The 15,937-nt window shown below is 38.0% G+C and overlaps 1 long non-coding RNA gene across 1 annotated transcript in view; it reads right to left on the bottom strand.

Moving 5' to 3' along the window:
• Positions 1-14,608, bottom strand: part of LOC139734424 (uncharacterized) — a 35,067-nt gene extending 20,459 nt beyond the window's left edge. Inside the window, exon 1 of the long non-coding RNA XR_011711158.1 lies at positions 14,202-14,608. This is a non-coding gene — a long non-coding RNA (uncharacterized lncRNA). The remainder of the gene's footprint in view (positions 1-14,201) is intronic.
• Between the last annotated feature and the right edge of the window lie 1,329 nt (positions 14,609-15,937).

The following is a 15,937-nucleotide window of genomic DNA, read 5'->3' on the forward strand; positions in this document are numbered from 1 at the left end:
ATGATAAAAGAAACAAACTCCTTTGAAAAAGTCTACACCTGAACAGCTAAAGGTCACACACACTAGAAAGGCATCACCTTTTGTTTTCATTCCCCATACGGCTGTACACTACACCAGGATTATCTAGTCTTCCTTTTGATATGTGCTGGTGGTCCACATCCAGTGTACACAAATGATTCAAAAAGGTGTGGTGGGATACAATGTACTGGTGGCATACGCTGTAAAATTTGAGTGTCTTCATTAAACAAACAAACAAAAGAAATGTCTCAACAAAACCAGCATAAAAAGGCGTTGAGTACACAATCAGCAAACAACAAAGTGGGAATGTACAATGTATGATCATGCTGTACATTGTATACTGAGTAACTGTAGGGCTCCTGTACACACAAAATTAATCCCAATCTGTATACCATTGTACATTTGTATCAAAAGTGCACAATACACTGAGCACTGTTGTGGTTCTATTGCCATACAATGTGGTGTACAATAGTAAATCCATTAATTACAAGGTGTAGCAAGTCTAATTTTTCATGAGTGGTTAAATTCGCAACTGTGGAGGACAGTCTGAATGGAGAAATGTACACATTACGTATGCATGCATGTCACATGTACATGTCGGGATCAGAGTTGATATTTCTGCACATTTCTACATTCGCGAATAGCATGCGACTCGTGAAATCAGTGAAAATAGAAACCTCACAAAAAATATTCTACATACATTGTACATGTAGGGCCTTTGTACACAGTACCATGGTACATTGAAATATTGTGTTGCTTCTAACAAATACCCTACAGCTGTACATGTGTGGATTGCAGACGGTCAGCTGGCTGTACAGTATGTACAGTAAGGTTGCTACGTGTGTAAATGTACCGGTACAGTAATCGTACGTGTAGGCCTACACCAATGTTGTACCTTGTTGGCAATGAAATGAAAAGTATTCAGTTTTACTTGTTGTTGATGGGGGTAAGGATTGGTATTGGTTTCTCACACTGTTCGGCATGAAAGTACAGCAAATGGAAACCTTCAAAAGATTAATCTCTGATAGAGTCACATGTCATACAAACTGTACAATAGAAAAGCACACATCAAATGTGGTCTACCTGAGAAGCATGGTGCAGGCACCCACACACACTCCTATATGAGTACATGGTACAACTGCACAGTGTATATTATGTACAAAGGTGTAACAATTGCTCAGTATACAGTTCATGTACAATTCCTATATGGCTTCCATACAGTACTCTGCCTCAGAGAACCACATCTGTGAAACGCAGCGGCCTAATTAGCGTTATACAATCTCCCTCCTCAATTACGTGTAGCATGTTTCAAGATGTTGCCTGGCAAGGAAGGGTTTACAATCCACTGTCTTCACCTTCTAAGCCTCAGCGGAAGAAAAGTTCACTCCTCAGAAGTTCTTTTTTCTTTCTTTTCCTTTCTCTAAATTCTGTCTCCTTCCTTTGAAGGAGTTGTTAAGATTAAAAGCTTTATAGATAATCCCTCTAAAACATGTCTCAGAATCACCCATGATGTATGATATTCATAACATGCATGGAAGAAGAATAAATGCTGAAATAACAGTTTTTGAATACAGATTTCTCTGCACTCTTCAAACACTAACTGTACAATTTCCACCTCCCTGGTTTGTACAGTAGTACGTTCACCAGGTACAATGTACAGTCTACAATGTTCAGTGTACCACGGTACTGTTGTGTACACTTGGATATTATCATACGGCTGTACAGTGAACAAAGTAGGCTACAATGTATGAATGTACTGTACATTGTGTATTTAAACACTGAGCACATTTTGTGCATAGCAGAGTGACCTCATTTAATACAGATAATGACAATGCATTTAGTACCACAGTGGAATTACAGTGGGTCTCCATACAAATGTGCAGTCTGTACATTACTGAGAACAAAGGAATAGCCACAAGCAAAAACACAACCTGTCCAAGTACTAGTACATAATGTATGGCTCCAGAGTGCTGTAAACAGTATACATGTTCATGTTGGACAGGTACACTGTACAGTATACAGTGTATACAGGTTTCTGTGTGTGTGTGTGTGTGTGTGTGTGCTTTGCTGTTGTTGTTTTGTGCAAGTTTGTTTGTTTGTTTGTTTGTTTTTGAGAGGGAAGGCTGCCTTATGGAATAGACCCTCAAATTGTGTTGTTTTTTTCCCCACTCCCCTCTCCATACTCTTACACATTTTTGTACACAGTGTAGGTCCACTTCAATATTGTTAATACATGTAAGAATCATCCCAAAACAATCTGGAAATCATACCTGTAGCTTATGTTGTTTTTATTTGTTTATTACCATCATGCATCATGTGCAGCATACATTGTAGCATCCTTACAAGTAAATGTCACATACAATTTGTACTGTAAAGGGCTGCAGGAACACGAATTGAGCTTTCATAGAAGATGAAATAAACGAAATATTTACCAACAATCTTTTTATTCTCACTGTCGCAAAACGTACAATCAAAATGTCACCCACGAGTAACACTGCAGTTATCATTTATACATATGAAACCTTTTGAAATGTTATTAAGACAGCAAAGGATGAGAAAAACTTTTCTTTTTGTTTTTGTTTTTCTAGCACTAGAGGGTACGTACAATGTACATACAGTGTACACAACTTGTATACTGGTACAAGTACCAGCAATTTGAAAATTACCTCACACACTGTGATAGGGAAGAAGGCCAATATCCGGGTTACCGATTGCAATAATCTACATATACAATGTAAATTAGTACATCTGAACAGTCACTGACGTCTTAATACAGTTTTATGGTAAACAGATAACACTGTCAACTCAATGATTTTTAATATACCAGGTCATGAAATCAATAGTGATCAACATCATAAAGACATACAGTACATGGACTGTACAGTACTGGTTGAGGTGGGGATTCATGTTTTGAACATTCCTACACGGCGTAAGTGAGATAATGAGAAACCTTTTATGAAATATGTGACCCGCTACAACAAAAGGATCCTAAAGTTGCTGACGGGTGAGCCAAGCATGGCCCGGAAAAATGCCATTTTCAGGCCTTTCCTTTGATCATTTAGCTTCGAAATTTCGGCAGATGATAGAAGATACATTAGACTACAAAATTATGTTAAAAACAGAAATCCGAACGTTTTGACAGACTTTGGCGAGCTGACTTCAAACTCGATTTTCTCGGCTCACCCGTCAGCGACTTTAGGATCCTTTTGTTGTAGCGGGTCACATATGAAAGAGCATGTAATTTTAAGAAGGATTCAATGTTTATTTGATGAAAATTGGTTTTCAAATGGCTAAGATATCCAAATAAGTGATAATAATAAAAGACTACAGGCCATACCTTTTATTAGGATCTCTTTGTTTCACCTTGTTTTTGGATATCTCAGCCATTTCAAAACCAATTTTCATCAAATAAGCTTTTGACACCCCTTAGAATTGCATGTTCTTTGACATCTCAGAGAGTGGTTTCTGAATATCTTGCAAAACGTTAAAAGCTAAATCCTCACCTCAACCAGAACTGTACACACCCTTTAAGGACTTGTTCTGTATGTGTACACATCAATGTACTTTGTACTTGTACAACATGTACAGTGTAAGCCTTTATCACAGTACACGTAGGTGATCATAACTTACAATTATAAAGCAAGAAGCACTGTAACATATCCCTATTCAAGTTAAACAAAATGCAAAGTCCTGCAGCTGCTGGCCTAAGATGTGAGAGATAGAATACACTTGTACTATGAGGATAGATTTACATAAATTTTGTATCATGCATTGTACATATACTGTACGTACATGTACACTTACATGCTGTATTTCCCTCTCGTTCAAAAGGCACGTCGGGCTTTACAATAGATAAATTGTACGTAAGGACTTTAACAACTACAAGTATTTAATGGCATGCAACATGCTTTCTGAGCCATGTTTCTTTTAGTTTCGTTTTCATTTTCATTATGGATGGGGGCCCAAAGTTGCTAGGAAACCTCTGGTAAACTCAAGTAAACTGTACAGACTTCCAGATTAATTTGCTTTCTACACTGGTACAGTATGTACTTTATCATGCAATCAAATACAGCCTCAACAAGTACTCAGGGATCTCGCCAGCGTATATCACCCTTGTCGGCCCCGACAAGCGTGCGGTTTGAAGAAGCAATTGCCGACAAGGGTAAAACTTGCCGACAAGGGTAACACCACGCGTGAACTTGCCGACAAGGGTAACTTGCTTGACGAGCTAAGTTCGGACCAATTTCTCGCCTTTTTCAGTCTTTATTATCTGGCTAGAAAAGAAGCTAGATGTTGAAAGCAGCAGCAGTTTACACAATACTTATACTTTTTTGGCTGCTTTGGTTTGTTTGTTAGTTTGTCTGCCTGTCTGTCTCTCTATTCGCAAAATAAGTCAAAATTTGGGAACAGATTAGGATGAAATTTTCAGGAACAGTTGGTTGGTAAAATGGTGCAAGGAACAGATGATTAAATTTTGATAGTGAGCAGGATTTATAATACCACCGAAATTCACCGCCAGGATCCAGGATCTTTAGACTTTGTTTCGTATATTTGAAAGGATTCGTATCAATTCTTTAGGAAGCTGGCCATCGGCAATGACGCAAAATTAGATGCGTTCAAAGCATTGCCGCAGAGAGAAAATTAACTCCATTTTTCGTTAAAAAAAGAAAAGAAAAAAGAACGTGCGATGGAGTAAGCAAATGCAAATTGTTATTTAGGTTTTGGTAGTTTCAGTGGGTTATTTTTTTTTAAATCTAAAAAGCCATGCGTTCCATTTTAGCCTTTTCAATTTCTATGGATTTGTAAACGTCATTCGTGAATATTCCATTTTCCTTCTCCGGGCCGAAATTTATAGTAATTCTGTCATGATGGTCTTTCAAGTTCAACGTATACGTAATGCTCCACGTGCTTCTGGCTTGGTTTGTTAAAAGGTGGGTTAGGGGGCCTTCATGGGCAGAAAATAAATGATGATCATTCATCAATGTTCCCAGTTGGTTTACATGCTATGTACACGCTGTTTACGACCACTGAAGCAAGGTGGCAGTACGCGCGACATTCTTTATCTGACACCTGGCTTTCGTGGAAATATCGTGGAAATTTCCACAAGCCATGATATCAAGTTTCCCCACTGCTTGAGGTCGTGCTTTTTTTTTTTATTCTTCATTACGAACATCAATTTGTTCAACTTGAAAAGTGTATATAGATAATTTGCTTTGAGGACGTGTTTCTTTCTTTCTTTTTTTTCATTGCAGCATCGGTAACATTTTGTTTTGTTCATCGTCCCTGCATGGCAGGGGTTCATGGGAGGAGAACGATAGGAATGACTGGGGAGAAAATAAACTGAAAGAAGAAAGCATCTTTTGAGCGAGCTGTCTTTGTTTTTCTCTACACCAGCATCAGTTATCGACACCAAGATTCATTTTTTTTTCGTTACTCCGACAGATTAATGATAAAATGATGCTAGATTCTTTATTCTGAAGGTTCGTTAATCCAAAAATGATTAAGAAAAAATGTCCGTTCATTTCACGACGAAATCAGTTTTGTTATTTCGAACGTTCTGCCAGTGAAATTTCGGAATAAAACGACGGTACAAAACAGCGTGTTTTCGTACTCTAAGGGTCTCTTATTCCGACAGAAGTAGTAATGATGAAATAATAAATTGTAGATTCTTTATTCTGAAGGTTCGTTAACCGAAACTTGAATAAAGAAAAATGTCCGTAAATTTCAAAACGAAATCAGTGCGTCATTTCAAACGTTTTGCCAGTGAAATTTTGGAATAAAACGACTGCCCCAAAATAGTTGCAGTTTTCTTACTCTGAGGGTTCGTTACTCTGACAGATTAATGATAAAATAATGCTAGATTCCCTATTCTGAAGGTTCGTTAATCCAAAAAAAATGATTATTAAGAAAAAACGTCCGTTCATTTCACAACGAAATCAGTTTTGTTATTTCGAACGTTTCTGTCAGTGAAATTTCGGAATAAAACGACGGCACAAAACAGCGTGTTTTCGTACTCTATAAGGGTCTGTTATTCCGACAGAAGTAGTAATGATGTAATAACAATAGATTCTTTATTCTGACGGTTCGTTAACCGAAAATTGAATAAAGAAAAATGTCCGTAAATTTCAAAACGAAATCAGTGCGTCATTTCGAACGTTTTGCCAGTGAAATTTGGAATAAAACTGCCCCAAAAACAGTTGCACTTTTCTTACTCTGAGGGTTCGTTACTCCGACAGATTAATGAAAAAATAATGCTCTATTCCTTATTCTGAAGGTTCGTTAATCCAAAAATGATTTTAAAAAAATGTCCGTTCATTTCACAACGAAATCAGTTTTGTTATTTCGAAATTTCAGAATAAAACGACGGCCCCAAACGGTTACAGTTTTCTTTTACTCTGAAGGTTCGTTACTGCGAAAGAATAACGATATAATATACTTTAGATTCTTAATTCTGAACGATCGTTAATCGGAAAACGATAAAGAAGAAATGAAAACGGTTACAGTTTTCTTACCCTCAGGGTTCGTTACTCCGAAAGAATAATGGCAAAATAATACTCTACATTCTTAATTCTGAATGATCGTTAATAGAAAAATTATAAAGGAGAAAATATTCGTTTATATCAAAACGAAATCAGTTTTGTTATTTCGAATGTTCTGCCAGTATAATTTCGGAATACAACAACGGCCCCAAAAGGGTGTTTTCTTATTCAGAAGGTTTGTTTTTCTGAAGCAATAACGATGATAGATGATAGATTCCTTTCTGAAGGTTCGTTGATCGGAAAATAATAAAGAAAAAATGCTTGTTAATCTTCGAACGAAATCAGTTTTATTTTGAACATTCATCTGTAGTACCGACCTTTGGTGTTGTTGTTGTTTCCGATTACAAACCTTCGAAGTACTCAGTAATGAATCGTTTCATTTTATGATTAAACAAACCTTCGGAATAATGACCATCATTACATTTTTGTATGATATCTCTTTGATGTCACGGCCAAACTACCGCAGTATACCCAGAAAGGAAAGTGCAACGATGTCCCGAAAGTTCTCGATCGCTTCTCGCGCATCTGCATGCAATAGGCCTACCACGTGGTCGAGCAGACGGCGAGAAAGCAACACGGCGCGCGTTGTTGCGATGCATGCAGAGGCGGCTAATTATTGCAACAGTGAAACAGGAAAGGCCTAAAAGAAATCGGAACCTCCACCATCGGCACCTACTTCTCTTTCATTTATTATTTAGGAACTGCCGCTAACAAAAGGTATGGAGTTTCTGCATTGTTTCTGTGAGAATATGCCCCTCACAACGTTCATTACATCTCCGTGAAAATGTCGCATTTAGTGGCATTTTAGCGGCGATTTATCTGTGTTGTATTGAGCATTAGCGAAGGCTTCCGCGTACCCACCCCCAGAACAGCGCGCATAAATGCCGACAAGCGTGAAGAAATTCCTGGCGAGAACCCTGGTACTGTAAGAAAGCTCAAAGCAAAACACAACATAATTGTAGGACATGTACAGCTGTAATGTACCCCATTCCAGAGTTTCTTCTTACAACTTGTATATCAACGAATAATTCTTAATGTATCATATTACATTATATTGTATAGCATACAGTACATTGTACCTGTAATGCAGTACAGTAAAGGATCCAGATTACAGTATAGCAGAAGTTCACTGGAACACAAAACCTGACAATATTGTGCCTCATAATCCATCCACAATGTGTGCAGATATCACAAGGTACAATTGTGCAATGTACATTGTAAACAAAATCATACCACAGATATACTGTAAGGTTAGAATAAAAGAAGTGGCAACTTCTGCAACATGTGATTGCACAAGATGCTGCGACAGAAAATACACAAACATCTACATTATAACAAATCATTACAAGGACATTAATTTCTACTCAGAAACAGGCTAGCCGGGCCTTTCTTCAGTAGCCTCATTTGGAAAACACCTTCAATACACAGGTTTCACAAGAGAGCTATGCAACTGTTATGTACACACAATATTATGTACCAGTACGTTTGCATTGACTTGGCCATCAAAACTCGTGATCCTAAAGTAACCATAAAAACACTATTTGTAACCATTCACGGTTTGTACAGTGTAGGATTGTACAGTAGGAGATCCTTGAGGTATTCAAAGAAGACTACGTGTATTTCAGAGAATCATTTCAGAAGCCAGACACAAGGTCAATTTGACTTTTATTCTCCACTAAACCATCATTCCTATCATCAGATTACAATCTGCGCATTTGTACAATTCAACGTAATTCTAGGAATCCTAACTGTGAGTGTTACAAGTGTATGTGTAACACCATGCACCGATACTGGTACACGCTACAGAATTGCAATCATGCCTGTCTCTAGTTTAAAAAATGCTTCAGTTGAAATCTGCTCATTACAGACGAATCAGTGATTGAACAGAGGGTGGAATCAAATGGAATGCATCTTTGCTGCACACTCAAAGCTAATTCTCTGCCACAAAATCTTAATTTGGCTCAACGGTGAAAGTAGGGCACATTACGCGTTCACCATGTACAGTTGTATGACAGACATGCCCCATAACGTGGCCGTGCAAGCAGCATGATAATCTAATGACGCGCTTCATTTAGAATTGTGGTGCATTCCGGCAGGCTACTTGACTCATCCCTACGTCTTTGTCCCGTCTCTCTTCGCCAGGCCTGTAATGGGGAGCTGTGATGGGGAAAGCGCTGTCAGACTTAAATGCTCCTCGTTCCACAACCCCCCTCCCCCTCCCCCTCCCCCCCCCCCCATGCTAGACCGACCACACTGTACCCTGAGCTTTGTTTTACTTGACAGCAGACAGTGACAGGGGTAGGCTGGGTTAGGGGGAAGTGTCCCAGGGTGCGGGTAAGGGTCACTTTACAATACAAGGACAATAGAGTCACAGGTTATGCGGCACATCTGGAGTATGCATGCCATCACTGTACAACGTACATTTTGTAGTGTTCTTTCAAGATATGAGCTGTCTGTAATTTAGAAAATGATTAATAATTTGGTGATATCAAAACATTTACACACACGCACGTACGCTGTACACACACAAACACACACACAATGTACGGCACTTCGATGACATCTATAACAATACATATGTATGTGTACCATATGTGTAATGTACATAAATGTAACCGCTGCATACATTGTACATCCAATGCTCTGTGAACATTACATGTACAATGTACATACTTGTACAGTGCACATGTACATAAAAAGCAGAGTCACATGGTTAAAATGACCCTAGGAATCAATCTTCAATAGCAATTAAATATCAAATCAAATCATATCAAATCACATGCCATATCAGGGTGTGATCAATTTGCCCTCTTACCTTGAGAGAGAGAGAAAAAAAAAACAAAAAACAAACAAAAAAAAAAAAAAACTCTCTGTTGGACATTAGGATGAATGGATGGGACTTGCTGTTTAAAGTAGGGACTGTTTAAAGTAGGGGCTGTAATTGTCTGAAAGTTCATTTGAGCCAGGGGTAGAAAAATGTAAGAAATGTTCTACATGTACTTACATACATGTACATGTGTATGTAAATAGTAGAACATGATGTGATCAGGACATGCATTTTCATTCATACCCCATATTATGCATAGATGATCACACAACAGGCAGGGGAAATACAATGTATACTGTCCACACATGTACATGTAAATTCAATTGGTTTATACTGTACTGTACTGTATACCTTGTACAGATGTGCATACACTGTATACGATTATGCATCTTCAGCGCTTTACAGAAATGAAGGGCATTTCTTCTTCTTCTTCTTCTTCTCCTTAAAATCATCAAGTGCTGTAATAACTTGGCGTTACAACATGCAGTAAAATTTACACACAATCTGTATTACATTGTAGTGTCTGCAAACTCGACTTTGACATGAAGACACAATCATCTTAACATCACATACATGTTTAAATGCTACAGTGTATGACCAAGAATACAGCCCTGGTATAAATATGAAATACTGAGACCCTATTCTTTGAGTGTGACTTTCCTTTGTCTTTGCACATCAAGAAAAGAATGTGTCATAATCTTCAATGATTCTGTACAAGTACATTGTATATTTAGGTTCACAGAACACTTACAGAAAGATGACTACAATTGTACTCTCTTGAAATGCAACTTGTCTTTAATGCACAACGGAAAAACAAAGTATTTTAATACTGCCTCATAACCGATATCTGGCATCAACATTGGTACAGTATAATATACATACATGTACAGTACCGTAAACTGGGGGGACATTGGACAGGCGGGTGACTTTGGACAGTTTAGAAAAAAAAGATTGTTTCACTTACATTTGTTTTGCTGTTGGTTTTTCTGAAAATATTTTTGTAGGTTATGAAAGGGGGATATGTGAATATTTGAATGACTGCACTTCTCTTGTATATTGCATTACCTTATATGTTTTTTGGACTTTTCTTTGCAGGGTCCATGGAATGCTTGAATTTTGTGGCCGTCGAACTTTTGGTACTCTAGGAATACAGAACTATAGAAGCTCAAGCCTATTTGTTGGATAGTGAACATGAAGTGGTCATGAACCCACTTGTATACTCAGGATACCTGACCACCCTTACAAATTTCAAAATAGGTCATGTCCAATTTCACCCCTGGACTTGGGGTCACTTACGGGGTGACTTTGGACACCACAAAAGTATCCAAATGTTCGACGGCTATGCAATGTTTTTTCTTTCTTTTACAGATGAAATAGTTACTTATTATGGGGAGATCATGTAAAAGACGATCTAGGTCAAGAGACTATAGAAACTCTTCAGAAGAAAGCATGAAAAATGCTGTGAAAGCTTGCAAAAATGAAATGTCGATCAGGAAAGCATGCGCAGAATTTAACGTTAAAAGAGGGACTTTGTGTAACAGACTGAACAATTGGCACACAGGCACACAAGATTTCCAGTAGACATTGGTTTTCATTTTGTGAACCTAGGTCCAAGAATTTGAGCAAATATTTCTTGTATTTGGTTTTACTTTTGTGATTCCTAGGGCGAGGAAAACCTTGTATTTCCAGTAGACATGGGTTTTAGATTTGTGATAACTAGGGCCAATAAAAACCTTGTGTTTCTAGACAAAATTTTGTTCTTTCTTTCCAAAGGCATTTAAAAAAAAGAATGAAAATGTGTTATTTTGCAAACATTTCAAACTGACCTAAAGGTACAATGAACAACATTCAAAGAAAATTACGAAATTTTCTTGTAGAACTACATACCCCGGTACTTGAATCTGGCCAACCTCATGTGTACATGTATTTCTTGGGGTAAAACCCCAAATTATTCTTTAAAATGACATGAAAATGATCCATGACCCATTTAAATAGTAGTTTACCTTATTAACATCTGTAGAATTTGACAACTCAATAATGGTACATGTACATTGTACAATACCTCACTTATCCATGTGATCAAAGTTGCTTACTATCCTACATTGTAATTGCAAGAAAATTCATGCAGTGCCTTGTTTAAGTAGCATCCTTTTTCATTTTTGTTCTAAACTATAATAAATATTCGGGTTTTGGAAAATTCAGATTTTCAAATGTAGGGGTACCAGTAATTCTAGTATTAGTATCTTGAAAAAATTGTGCAAGCAAATATCTGTGAATGCCTCTTTAAACTGAAATTCTTCACATGTTCATTACTGCAGAATTTTGCTTCTAAGTAACCACCATACAACGATACACAATGTATAATTCATTAATGTGTATTTTGTAAATCATATTTGCTGGCTGTTATGAAACATTTCAACATATTAGAGTTGTTAAAACTTTCTCAAAAACTTGTTAGTAGTCAAAACTACCCCCATAGGGAGTTTATCCTTGGACACTCAACAGTCCTGCAGGGTATATTGACAAGGTGTCTATAGTTGTCCAAAGTTGCCCCGAACCCCGGGGGCACTTTGGACAAACTTTGACCAAAAAAAATTAACATAAAATAGGATAAACTGAAGAAGTCTCTATATGGCATGATATCCTCTTTATTAGTACTTGTTAACCCCCACATTAACCCCAGAATTCCTTTGTTCTTAATGAAGATATTAATAAAAATAGTTCAAATTTGTCCAAAGCCACCCCTGTTTACGGTACATGTTTCTACTAATGTAAAATACAATGTACCTGAAACCAAGATTTTGGGCTCGTGTGCTCTTGAATTGTACAAGAATGCTCTGTTAAAGATTTGGTTTTCACTTCCTTTTGTTATGATCTTTTTCCAAGCCTGCCACAATCAACTTTGTAAATGACAATAGAGTAGAAATTATACAAACAGTGTACATTCACTCAATTTCACTGGGGTAAAAAATAATGGAATAAAAGACAAACAGTGTTTGCACTTTGATATCAGAGGATGATACAATTGTACAGGCATACACTTACTTGTACCAGGGAGGTGTGAGAGAGAAGCTCCCTGCTTGTACAATATGTACAGTATTTTGTATGAACCCCAAAGTCTGGACCCATCTTTCACTGAGATTCATGAATACAGTATCTAAATTTATTTACATCATAGTAGTCTTCTTCTTGACATGGCACAATGTGCCTGGTTGATACCATTTGCTGACTATTGCATCAAGAGTGGTTGGCATCTCTCATTCACTTTCCTATAGGCCCTACTTGTGTATTTGGGGTATGGACAACTACTGTACTGGGTTTGCACCTTTCTCTACATGCATGCAAGGAATAAAGCGGGCTCTTCTACATCATGCATGACTCTCTCATTCAATTGGCCTCCAATTTTACATACATACTATTTATCTGAGGGACAGTGTTTTACCACTTGCTAGAGAGGGAGGCATGGTAACACATTAGTATGCAGTATTGCTCCACAAGCAAGACTCACTGGGACATGAACTCAAATGCCATTTGATTGCAAGGTGCGCAAATGCTACATGTATCAACTGAGCGACATCAGCGTCTTATCATATTGGTGGGAAAGAAGGTGATGACTACAGGTAACATACTGAAGTTTATATCACCAAATGATGTAGACCAAAACAGTTTCTTCATCATGTTCATTGGGATGGAAATCCAAAAGCCAAAGAAAGACAGTACAGCATGTCATTGGCCAGCTCTGTGACAATTCTTGAGCTTTCTTCTTCTTTCTTTTAATCTTTATCAATTTAAATGGCTACATGTACGTTTAGTCTATCAAGAAAATGAATAAATTTACACCAGCAGAAAAGAAATATACAAGTATACAATTGAAGTTACACTATCTGTAGAAATCTATAGACTTAATGATAAAATGTGATAAAAAAAAATACATGGTGTTAAATACAGGAGCTGCACCACACAAAAAATTCATTCACAGCATCATCACATTTTATTCACAAATTAAATTCAAAACATAACATTGTAGCAGGATCTTTGAAAACCATGTCTACTACTAGTACTAGTACAACATACTGTAGTTATGGGTTACTGTAAAAGTGGATATTTTCGCGTGACTAATTTTTCGCGCTTGGCCGGGTTGGAAGAGTTTCGCGTGTTTTTAATTCCGCGGAATCAAGACATCACGCACAGGCACATTGTATGGCAAGCAAAAATATTTGCGTGCTTTAAATTTTGCGCTAGTTTCTGGTTGCGCGAAATGCGCGAAAATTTGAACACCGCGAAAATTTCCACTTTTACAGTAACTTGGCCTAGCGGGTAAACTCGGCCCCCAGCGCGCGTATACTATTAGTATTACAAGTGGCCAAGCTCGTTTACCCGCTGTCAGTGTAAGCCGAGTTTATCCATACATAACTACGGTATAACATTAACAACTTTTGTAAATGTTGTTGTCTGTTGAAGGTGGTTAGACTACCTATCTCTGGAACTCACTCAGCCACTGCAACAAAATACACCTGCCAAGTGATAGTTTTACTCATGAAGAGGTGTGGCAGTGGGGTTATTTTTGTATGTTGGATAACACCTAGCCAAATTCCAGCCAGGTCTGTATGTGCTGCTGTGTGCGGCAGTGGACTGTGTCTGTGAGGGGATCCGTCTGTGACTGTGTATGTGTGTCACAGTAAATTTACACGACTAAGGAGTTTACTAGTAAAGGAGCAAAATCATCCATCGAATGTGGTAGGTGTATTATTTCTTGTACGTTCTCGTATTGCAGCATGTATATTTAAAGCAAATTCAAAAGGAAAGCTAATTCTCACCCTCAAACTCGAGAGATCAATGTCGTCTAAACTCCGCATCGATGCCATGTTTTTGTACGAAATGGTATCCCCCACCGCCCTGCAGTGCACTGGGTCCACAGAGCGCCGCCGCCAGCGAGCCGAAAGGTTATGGAGTGAATTTGAAGCAGCACGCTCGATATGGACCGACCGTTCAACGCGACTTTCTCATTCACCGGACTTTTACGATACTTCCGTGGGTAATATCCAACTAGAATTTCTGAGGACCACGAGCTTGCATGTACTCTCTCTATCCCTCATGCAAGTATGTGTCACGGTGTGACATCTGACTAACGGCTTATTCTCCGCAGAAAGAAGAAAATTCACATTCAGTAGATTGGTTCCACATTATGACTCATGCCATACTGTTCCAACAAACTTCTGCTTCCGTACACCATGCATGTATTGTACCTAGTACCTGTACCATGTACCCTACCATAACATAGGGCCGATGTAGGATATGAGGCGCAGCAGGCCGTCCGTGCCGTGTGGGTGCGTTCAATCGCAAATCGGAATCACCCTGCCTGCTGAACACTGTACTACCGATCACGCACGAATTTGCTTCGTTCGCAGTGTGTGCACCTGTATCCTAAGCTACTAGTATGTACGCGCAGCATATCTTGCACACACTGGAAGGCTGTGTATGTTGTATACATATGCAAATAAGGGTCAGTCTTCGAGGTCAGAATTCCTCGAAAGTCTCGTCACCAAGTGAAGAGGGCTCACTATTATCTTGTCTGACACATTTGCTTGAATTACTAAGGACAGACAGTAGGTAGCTTGTGGGCGTTGACCACATTGGCATGGGCGTGGTGTGACGGATGACTTACAAAATGAATGATATTCCGATGTTACCCCATATTGAAGTTACCACTGATTTCTTCTAGAAATTGACAGAGTGAAAAAAAAGTATATACAAGTGTAGTAGGCCCTTTAACAATTCAACCTGATTCAACAGTGGAAGTAACACAATAAATTGAAAGAAAAGTTTCACAAACTGTTCCATCCTTTCATGATCGTCTCATTCGATTCATGAAACATACCTGGGGAAACATATTAATAAAGAGGCAAATAAAATTCATAACGGATTTAATCTTTGATTTAATCAGCAATTAAATGGTCAGGATTGCAATACATAAATAGACATGCAGGTCAACAGAACTGTTCTAGAAAAAAAAAAGGCAATTAACAGGAATAAATCCAGGAACTCGGTACACAGAGCTAGCGGACATGTCACCTTCTTGCGAAGAGGATAATCTTATTTCTTGTAACAACTAATATTTTGCAAGAAACATCAATGTCTCTGGATTTATTGTAAAATAAAACCACAAAATAGATAAAAATCCACGGCGCATTTTTGCATTTACATAGGCCTAGCAACCCACAAAATACGAGTATAGTTCACATCAAAAAGTAAACACACTCACGCGCACACAAACAGGGCAAAAAGTTGACAGTGGGCACGTAATTTACTTTATAAGCGTCTTACGAGACGTGATTGTTTGGATATTGAATTACACTTGCTCGGGGGTTTGGATAGCTTTCATCAATACTGCGTCTGCAATGCCTTTAAGTTACTCTTAAATTCAATTCAATTCAATTCAATTCAATTCAATTCAATTCAATTCAATTCAATTCAATTTATTTTCATACTTCTCAATGAAGGAATGTACATCAAATATAATAAAAACATAGTGAATCATAATATCCGGCTTGGA

This window comes from Diadema antillarum, unplaced genomic scaffold, assembly GCF_040938485.1.
Source record: "Diadema antillarum isolate AM-2024a unplaced genomic scaffold, OU_Dant_1.0 seq00000526_RagTag, whole genome shotgun sequence".
Classification (NCBI taxonomy): domain Eukaryota; kingdom Metazoa; phylum Echinodermata; class Echinoidea; order Diadematoida; family Diadematidae; genus Diadema; species Diadema antillarum.